General features: G+C 45.5%; 1 long non-coding RNA gene across 1 annotated transcript; it reads left to right on the top strand.

The window, feature by feature from the left end:
• The first annotated feature begins 3034 nt into the window (after nt 1–3034).
• Nucleotides 3035–7804, top strand: LOC138747234 (uncharacterized). The gene is made up of 2 exons (XR_011347383.1): nt 3035–3070; nt 4677–7804. It is a non-coding gene; the product is annotated as an uncharacterized lncRNA (long non-coding RNA).
• Nucleotides 7805–10738: the final 2934 nt, after the last annotated feature.

The raw sequence follows: 10738 nt of genomic DNA, 5'->3' as shown, positions 1-10738 counted from the left end.
TTTGTACATATTTTGGTTGATACGGTTCGCAGTGTGAAAAATAAAAAATTATATTAAAAAAAGATTATTTTGTGCTTGGATAAAGATTGGTTTTCATGTTCATGTCTTCACGATGTACTGCCATAACCTCCAATTCATTTTTAATAACGTCATGTTGAAAAAGCAACTTAATGTGATTTTGAAATTTTCACGAGTTGATTGTAATAGATTATTCACATTTCAACAATGTTTGGATTTAAAATGCATAAAGAATGTCATTTTAAATTTAAGCATACAGCACGATAACAGGCCCTTCTGGCCCATGAATCTGTACCGGCCAATTAACCTACACCCCAAACGTTTTTAGAGGGTGAGAAGAAACCAGAGCACCCTAAGGAAACCCACACAGACACGGGGAGAAATGTAAACTCCTTACAGACATCGCCGGATATGAACACACATGCCACCCTTCAACCAATGGACTTGAAAACTTTTGCAAAAGAAATTACAAAGTAGCATCAAAGACGGGAAATGTAAAAATTGAAGAGGCTCATATCCAAGATTGTAAATCTGGGTGGGGTTTGGTTTTTATAGAAAGGCAATTAAATCCCTTTCTGACTCATCTAAAACAAGCCCTCACTGGCCCTGACTGAAAAGGAGGGATCCTATCAGGGCTCCAAATGACAACTAAGAGAAACAGATATAGGACACGTACCCTGGTCTGACCAGCCTGTGGTGGGACTGCCTTGGCAGAGGGTGTCTTGTATTTAAAAATCTGAAACACCCAATGATACCACCGGATACAACTGAAGATATGTCCATTACTGGATAATATTCCTTAGTGGTCATCCTCTATTAAAAAACAGGTATAAATTAAAACAAAAAGAAACAGTTAGACAGGCAAATGGATAGGCTCAGAGGGACATGGGCCAAACACAGACAGGTGGGACTATCCCAGGCAGACAACGTGGTTGGTGTAGACAAGTGGGCTGAAGCACCCACTTTCCTGACTGTGAAACTCCATTAAAGTTTCCGAGTTTTATGTGATAAATGTTGAATTGTTATTATGTGACCAACTGATACTCTTCAGCATCATGGCTCAAACAGTAATTAGCAGACTGATTGCAGGAGACTTTGAATGTCTCTTTAAATCACTCGAGCTCACCTGGTTTGCATTAATATTCCATTCGCCTTCCATTCTGTTTTGAGCAATAGACAGGCTTATGGCTTTAAATTTTGATTAGAATGGGATTTGAGTCCAAAACATTTCAATGCAGAGATGAGTAGTACTTCGAAAATTTTGTGGAATGTTGTTGGAGAATTATCATATACTTTTAGCTGATAATATCCAGTTGTTACTTTTAACAATGCAGTAATAAGGAATTTACTTCCATTGCTGTTTGATTGTAACTCTTTTTTTTACACAGTAGGGACGTGAAACAAGCTGCCTAAGCAAGTAGTAGAATCACATCTGAAAAGAGAATTGAACAGGTATGTGGACAAGGTGGGTTTAGAGCAGGGGTGTGCAAATTATGGCCCTGGGCCAATTGCGGCCCATTCCCATTTTTAAGTGGTCATGGGTGAATTTTTAAACTAAAATGGAGTATGGCCCATTAGAACATAGTATCTAACAGTAAATTGCACTGTGTGTACTTTGAATTTAGTTTCAGTACTGGATATCGCTGCCATTTTGAACGACTAGACCAGTGGTCCTCGATCTTTTTCTTTCCCATTACTACTTGCTCTGCCACCTCCATTCCTACCCCTCCACTTTCAGTAATCTCCCATCACATCTCTTTCACATCCTGTTGTCCTCCCCCCAAACAACCTCCATCTCATGCATCACCCACACTCCATTCCTCCCTCTCAGCCATTGACCTCTCCTCCACACCTCCTTCGGTCACCCCACTCCCTTCCTCTTCCCAGCGACCTAACTCTGTTTCTCTGGCCTGCTGAGTAGAACACTGCCACACACTTTGGCCCTCGATGTTGTGCTGACACCATCTAACTACACCATAACCCTCTATTTTCCTTCCATCCGTGTGCTGGTCCAAGAATCTTTTAAATGCCCCCAATGTTTCAGCCTCCACTGGCAAGGCATTCCAGACACCCACAACTGCATTTTTTTTTTAAAGTTACCCTAATCTCTCTCCTCAACCTCCCTTCCTCACTTTGTGCACATGTCCTCTGGATGTTTCCTATTTCTACCCTGGAAAACAGGTGCTGGCTGTCCCCCGATCTGTGGCTCCCACGAACTCGTAGACCTCTCTCAAAAGCTAGCCTTGCCTCATGACATTTTCCAATCCAGGCAACGTCCTGGTAAATCTCCTCTGAACTCTCTCCAGCATCCTTCCTGTAACGTGGTGACCAGATCTCAACGCCAATCTCCGGTGTGGCCCCACCAGAGATTTGAAGAGTTGCCACATGACATTTGTACCCTGTGAAATCAGAAGAGGCAGATATTTCCAGCATTTTCTGTTGATTTTAGATTGCAGGAGCTGCAATATTTAAAGAAATGTTCTTTCCCCTTCATTGCCAGCCAGTATGAGTAAGGTATGGCTGAGGGAGGAGGACAGAGGAATGAAATGGAGGGAGGGGAGCTAGAGAACCAGACCCAACTCATTCACACTGACCAAGTTGGCTTCTGTTTGGCCCAGTGGCTCTCAACCTTTTTATTCTCACTTGACTAAACCGCAGGGAACTTTACTGCTCTGCCCTGCACCCACTTAATGACAGTCAGCAAAGAAAAGTCTCCTACCCGCCTTCCCCACATCCTCTTGCAAGGTGATTGGTGAGAGGCCGGGCCCCCCCCCCGGAACGTTGTGATTGACAGCACTGGCATCCAATGGCGCGGGCGGATTTCCGTTCGTCACGGCGGCAGTGGAATTTCATCGAGGCCAATCGGACGCGGGAGGGAGGTGAGGGGGGGGGCGGCCCTGCCCCCCTCCCCGCGCGGGAGGGCCGTCGGGAGATGTAGTCCTTGCTTCGGCGCCGCGGCGGACTACGAAGCCCAGAGTGCTGCGCGCGCGCGGGCGGATGTCTCCGAACGTCAGGCGGCGCCGTTCGCCGGGCGGGGGAAGAGCAGTCGGAGGTAGGTGAGCGTGGCGGAGCTTGTTGGGCTGGGTGGGTGGGGAGAGGGAGGGGAGGGGAGGGGAGGGGGTGGGGTGACGGTGGGGAATCTGGCGGCGGGCGAGAGCCGGTGCTTGGGCCGCAGCGAGGAGGAATAGGCCAACGCGGCCCGCCACAGCCGGGGGCCACCGTGTCGCCAGGCAGCCGGAGTGGGAGTGGGGGTGGGAGTGGGGGGGGGGTCGAGTTCCTGCAACAGGACTTGTCCGAGCGCTCCCACGCCGAGAGACTGCAGAACATGACCAAGCAGGAGCCACTCCGAGAGTGCCTGGGCCCCCCCCCCCCGGGCGTGCCTGGGCCCCCCCCCCCCCGGGCGTGCCTGGGGCGCCCCCCCTCCCCGGGCGTGCCTGGGGCGCCCCCCCTCCCCGGGCGTGCCTGGGGCGCCCCCCCCCTCCCCGGGCGTGCCTGGGGCGCCCCCCCCTCCCCGGGCGTGCCTGGGGCGCCCCCCCTCCCCGGGCGTGCCTGGGGCGCCCCCCCTCCCCGGGCGTGCCTGGGGCGCCCCCCCTCCCCGGGCGTGCCTGGGGCGCCCCCCCTCCCCGGGCGTGCCTGGGGCGCCCCCCCTCCCCGGGCGTGCCTGGGGCGCCCCCCCTCCCCGGGCGTGCCTGGGGCGCCCCCCCTCCCCGGGCGTGCCTGGGGCGCCCCCCCTCCCCGGGCGTGCCTGGGGCGCCCCCCCTCCCCGGGCGTGCCTGGGGCGCCCCCCCTCCCCGGGCGTGCCTGGGGCGCCCCCCCTCCCCGGGCGTGCCTGGGGCGCCCCCCCTCCCCGGGCGTGCCTGGGGCGCCCCCCCTCCCCGGGCGTGCCTGGGGCGCCCCCCCTCCCCGGGCGTGCCTGGGGCGCCCCCCCTCCCCGGGCGTGCCTGGGGCGCCCCCCCTCCCCGGGCGTGCCTGGGGCGCCCCCCCTCCCCGGGCGTGCCTGGGGCGCCCCCCCTCCCCGGGCGTGCCTGGGGCGCCCCCCCTCCCCGGGCGTGCCTGGGGCGCCCCCCCTCCCCGGGCGTGCCTGGGGCGCCCCCCCTCCCCGGGCGTGCCTGGGGCGCCCCCCCTCCCCGGGCGTGCCTGGGGCGCCCCCCCTCCCCGGGCGTGCCTGGGGCGCCCCCCCTCCCCGGGCGTGCCTGGGGCGCCCCCCCTCCCCGGGCGTGCCTGGGGCGCCCCCCCTCCCCGGGCGTGCCTGGGGCGCCCCCCCTCCCCGGGCGTGCCTGGGGCGCCCCCCCTCCCCGGGCGTGCCTGGGGCGCCCCCCCTCCCCGGGCGTGCCTGGGGCGCCCCCCCCCCCCCCCTCGGGCGTGCCTGGGGGAAACTGCCTGTCCCGGCTGGAGGACAGGATCAACCGGCTGGAAGGGAAAGGTTGAAAACGAGCAATAGGAACAAAGGTGTTTGGGGGGAGGGAAGAGAAATATTTAGACATCAATTGGTGTAAGCGTTTTATAAATCTACATGGGAAGAATACTTGCAAAAACAATGCTGGAGAAACTCCAGCAGGAGATAAAGACCCCAACATTTCAGGATTGAGTTCTTTGCTCCCTCTATAATATACATTTTGACCTGAGTTGTGTTTTTACTTCATCCATGGTGTCTGCAGACCTTTGCATTCTTGGAAGAACACTTTGCCCTTCTTATTTTGTTGCCTGTGCTGAACTTGGGCTGCTTTACTTCCTTTTTTTTTGGAGCTCACTGTGTACAAGGTTAGCGTCCCTGCGAAACTGTGATGTTTTATCTGTCTTGTACATCTGCGAAATGACCTCTGGAATGGTCGAATAATAAACAGTGCATTCGTCAAGTGACAACGTTGATGTGTTGAATGTAAGGAATTGAAGCCACGGTCAAGCTCTCTGCACCTGTTAATTGCCCACTGCAGGGTCAGGGTGTCTTGACAATAAGAGTGCATAATGCTGATGAATGTCAACTGGTTGGCCCCTGCTGAAAATACTTGCATGTTCAACAAATGTAATTGATTATTACAAAATTGCCTTGCAACTATTTAGCTGCAATGTCCAACAGCGCATCTTTCACCCTTTTTTGGGTGGTGTAATTGTCGATCACTAACAAACACCCATCCCAGTTCTTTAAAGAGCCTAATCTCCCAAGCAGAAAAAAGGGTGTTGTGGTAATGTGAAGTGTATTCTGATTACAATGCAAGTGGTATATCTTGGTATATCCCTCTACAGACCAAAAGCAGGAACCCATGGGCCTTTTAAATTAATTGGTTTTCTACATTTTGTGTTTTGGCACTTTCAATCTTTTACTCCACTTGCAGTGAATTCAGCATTCCTAAACAGATTTGATCCTGAAAAAAGCTAAGCAAAACAAGAGTTAATTATTTGAAGTAAAATGAGCCCATGCGTTCCCTGTTTTAAGAACTACCTCCTACCATTTATTGCAATTAGGATTCAATTACACTTTTATAACGAGAGACGGCAAACTCTAAACCTGTCTTACAGATGTATTTAAAAATAGAACCCGTTATTTTCAAAAAAGTCACATGTACATCTATGTAAATACATGGGAAGTAAATATTACAATGTTTTTCAAACTCAGTGAAGCTCTTAATCTAACGCACTATTTTCCTAATGTACAAAACGCTTTCCTCTCTGAAAGAATTGGATACAAACACTCCCTTAGACAATTTTGGTCTATTTTAAATCGTGGGAAATCCACATACTTATCAACAGGTTAATGCAATGCCTTTATGGTGCCAGTGATAGGGACTGGACCTTGGTTTGAATCCTGCACTGTCCGTAAGAAGTTTGTATGTTCTCCCCATCCTTCTGTGGGTTTTCTCAGAGGGCTCCGGTTTCCTCCCACCATTCAAAATGTAGCAGGGTGTCGGTTAATGGGATGTAAATTGGGTGGCATGGATTTGTGGGCCAAAATTGGCTGTTACCATGCTGTAAGTCTAAATGTAAATTTAAAAACGTTAAAACAGGGTGTGTGGAAAGAACAATTCATTACTTAATTGAATTGACTGACTCCTTTTAAATAGCATTTGGTGAACAATTTGCAGGGAGCAGAAGTAGACTTTATTTCCTGAAATATGAAGCTCTGCACATGGCTTCCTCCAGAAATGGTTAGCACAGAACTGATCAAAATGTCCAAATGTTCAGTAGTCTCATGTTCTTGGTTGGCTGAGAGAAATTCAGGTAACTAATAGAATAGTGTAGGAAGCCTTTTTTTTAAATTATGGATCCTGTTAATCCCAATCCCCTCTTGAAGTATGCTATTGTGTCCACCAACCCATCAGGCAGGGAATACAATCAAATGTATAAATATGTTTTGCATGTCAACACTAGTTTGCCTTTCACCTCAAACTTGGGTCTTTTGGTTTATTTGTTTTTATTTAAATTGGAAATGCTTCCTGAAACCCTTGCTACGTTTTATTGTTTTCAAAAGCACTTTAATGATTTGTGGGGGAACAAAAATCATTGCAGCAAAAAGCATACTGATTATTTGCAGCATTTTTTTTGCTTCTACATAATGGCATGCTCTGAATTCAGCCTTCTCCCTCTAAATTTCACCAAAGTTCCAATTCAGTCATACTCCTTTTGTCAAAGTTCATGTCTGTGAGAATCTTTTTTTTGTCTGAAAGCAGTTTCTGCAACACATTCCTAATAAATTTCTAATTAACTCCAGTCCTGTGTCATAGTTATGGTTGGGAGTTAATTATCAACTGATGTTCAGCTACACATTTAAAAACTAAAACTCAACAGGATAGAAAGTGCTATATCCATGTTTCTTGTACAGTTATTTCCTATTCTTCACACTATTACTTTTTCTAAGTTCCCTCTGTATTCTGATTCCATTTTACTGGAAACAGAATGAAAGGGCATGGTGTTTGCAATCTGACTGCAGGATCGTATAATTACTTCATGGACTGTATTGTTGACAGATTAATAACTGGAGCTTGGCAATGATTTTTTTTCCTACATCCCGTGAATGATTTTTAAAATAATATCTGTCCTTATCCTGGGTTACTACATAAGCTGAACAATATGGTCACGATACTGTTACCTAAGCCTTTTACCTCCCTTCTACATGACAATTTTCTGTTTTATGCAATCTAAAGTTGCAGCAGGATTGGTATCTTTGCCAAGTTGTGTGTTTTGAATTTCTAATCAAACTCACACTTAATTCAATTCAAAAAGAGATACAGGAGCCACAAGACTCACACCACCAGGTTCAAGAGTATCTGCTACCCCTCCACTATCAGACTCATTTAAGGGCTCCTGTGCACATTTATTGATTTTCTTTTTGATCTCTCTGTAATGCACAGTCAGTTTGTTCACATTTGTTATCCATTTACATTTATTTCTTTGTTTACATGTTTTACGCTGTGTACAGTTTATTTTTTGCATTGCCAATAAGTGGTAATTCTGCCACGCCCGCAGGAAAAAAGAAATCTCAGAGTTGTATGTGGTGGTCGTGTATGTCTGACAAGAAATCTGAAGTTCATCAGGGACTTTCACGGGCAGTGAGAACACTGAACGACCAAAGGAATTGCTCACACTAACCATCCGAGACTCATTGTACAGAACAATATTTATTTTTTCTTCTATATATAAAACTTGTCATGCATATGGATTATTTGTCTATATTTGCATTATGTCTGGTTATGTGCCTGCACGTTTTTGCAACCAAGGACCAGAGGACGCTGTTTTCATTGGGTTGTACTTGTACAATCAGATGACAATAAACGTAACTGCTTTTGGAAAATGAAGTTTAATTGACAGAATTTCTTGACTTTCTCCAATAAGCAATCAAATCCCAAACATTGCTAAAGGTCACTTTCTGATCATGGAAGTACCATGGTTTTACATGGATTTAATAGCATGGTGTGTGTATATTTTTTTTAAATCAATTACCCCACACGCAGCATCTTCTAGCTCTGTCGGGAAAGAGATTCAGGAGTATCAGAGCCAGAAGCACCAGGCTGAGGAACAGCTTCTTCCCATGGGCACTGAGACTGCTGAACGACAATTGAACTGCTAAAACAACTAAGAGTTTACTATTTATTAATAATATTTAAAATATGTAGTGTGTGTATGTGTGTTTGCACTGTTTTGCATGGACCGGAGGATGCTGTTTTGTTGGGTTGTACAGGTAAAATTGGGTGATAAATAAACTTGGAAACTTAACAGTTTAGACAACACAGACGACTTACAGGAGGATCCCTTACAAGATGACAAAGGAATAAAGATTTCTTCTGTGTTCTCTCTGAACATGAATTAATATTGTATGGTTATGCACTCAGATATGGTTAACGTGTGGAGATACTGATTGGGCATAGTCTTACTACCAGATTGAATGCTGAATAGAGAAAAATAGTCAAATTCAAACCCATATATGGACATTTCTGTCCTTGGATAAATCAACAAAACCTCATTATTCCACAAAGAATGCTTTGATCCTCTCTCAGACCAATTCCCGTCCCTTCATTTCATTACACTGACCATTCAAAGCTTTTAATCCAAAATACCAATCATCAAAAATTGAATGTTTTAATACATTAGTCAAATATATTAAAATGTCTGTAAATGTTAGATTTATTTTTAGCAACAAGAGTTTAGACATAAACATTTGTTATTGCTATATAAAGCTATAATTAGATGGCATTCAAATGTTCAGTTCTAGCATTGTACATTGGAAGGATAAAGGAACCGTGATGTGGATGCAAGTTTAAAGGGTTATGAAAACATGGCAGGTAAATATTTTTTGTATCCAAGCCTGTTGAGATTAGGTCAATTGAAAAAAAAAATTCAGAACTGAGAGATATATTTCTTACCTTAGGATATTAAAACTTCTAGATTAAAATAATGCAAATCAAGTATTTTCCTGCATATCTGCCTTTCACTAATCTACTGATGAAACTTGCAGCTCACAGCATATAAACATCGAGGTTTTTTTTAATTACAAGGACTAGTTCTGTCTAACTAGCTGTGTATGTATGTACTGTACATGTGTGATGCTGTAATCCTTAAAATGAAGAATAGGGGGATGTTATTTTTATATCGAAGTTTTTACCAGAAGGTTTGGTTCTTGGAAAAATCACTTCAAAAACGTACCAGGGTGAAAGTTAATGGGGTGTAATTTGGGCAGCAGAGCTGAATTGGCCTGTAACAGTGGTGTATGTCCAATTTTTTTTAAAAAGCTGATGATAAAGGACCGGAGGATGCTGTTTTGATGGGTTGTACAGGTAAAATTGGGTGATAAATAAACTTGAAACTTAACAGTTTAGACAACACAGACTACTTACAGGAGGATCCCTTACAAGATGACAAAGAAATAAAGATTTCTTCTGTGTTCTCTCTGAACATGAAATACAAGGACTGTAGAAATACAAATAACTTGCTTGACTGTCCCATCGTGAGATCATATTTACTTTGGAATTTGTGGGAGGAAATCTAGGCAATCCCATTCAGGCACCCTCTCATGAATCCCAGGGTTCATTATGCATGATAAAGAATTTCTCCTGGCATGGCAAAATATCATGGATACAGAATTCACCATGCTGACACTCGCGGTTATTGAATGTGACACACAAACCAATAAATTTGGCATGAGCCCAAATTGCAGTGTCTGAACCAATATTTTGAATTTAGTATAACCCACAATCGGATAAAGAGAAATACAAGGTATTTTTCTTTGTCATCATACAATCAATATTAAGTGTATCACATCATCTACAAAGCAAAGGCCCCTTTAACTTAATGCAGCTATTCAGCTTCACCACAGGAAATGCATCTCCCTCCCTTTATAAAGAGCTTGCTTAATTTGCATTAAATTGAAATCAATAACATGGAATCATTTAATTGATGGGTTCTATAAAGCCAACAAGTGTGTTTTCATTTATACCTTCAACACCATCATTCTCTCAGTGCTGGTGAGCTCCAAAATTTGGGCCTCTGTATTTCCTCTGCAACTGAATCGTTGACGTCCTCATAAGACCAGTCAGTACAAATTGGAAACGTCTCCTCCTGATTATCAACACTGGCACACCTCAAGGATGTGTGCTTAACCCACTGCTCTGCTCACTCTACGCCCATGACTGGCGAGGCACAATTCAAATGCCGTCTACAAATTTGCCGAGGACGCCGTGGCCTTCGGCAGAATCACAGACAGCAATGAGGAAGGAGATACAGTGCCCCTCAATAATGTTTGGGACAGACACTTTTTATTTGCCCCTGTGTTCCACAGTTTTAAATTGTAATCAAACAATTCACATGTTATTCATGGTTATTTGTGTACATTTTGGTTTGACCGTGTGGAAATTACAGCACTTTTTATACGTAGTTCCCTAATTTCAGGACACTATAATTGGAGCATTTGGCTTCATAGGTATTTGTGAATATTCAGGTATGTTTAATTGCTTCATTGGTGCAGGTATAAAAGCTAGGCTTGCTTCTCAGCTTTTGATCACTTTTGGAATTTAATTGCCATTTTTAACCACAAGGTCCAGGGTTGTGTTCAATGAAACCCAAAGAACCCATTATGAGGCTGAAACAATATTAAAACAGTAAAAGACATCACCCAAACTGTAGGATTACCAAAATAAACTTTTGGAACATATTTAAAAAGAAAGAGTGTACTGGTAGTCACAAAGTGGTTGGTATTCCAAGGAAGACCTCCACTGTTGACAAAAGAAAATTC

Source organism: Narcine bancroftii, chromosome 12 (genome assembly GCF_036971445.1).
Source record: "Narcine bancroftii isolate sNarBan1 chromosome 12, sNarBan1.hap1, whole genome shotgun sequence".
Taxonomy (NCBI): Eukaryota; Metazoa; Chordata; class Chondrichthyes; order Torpediniformes; family Narcinidae; genus Narcine; species Narcine bancroftii.
The sequence above is the reverse complement of the archived record's forward strand: the minus strand, read 5'-3'. Positions and strand labels throughout refer to the sequence as shown.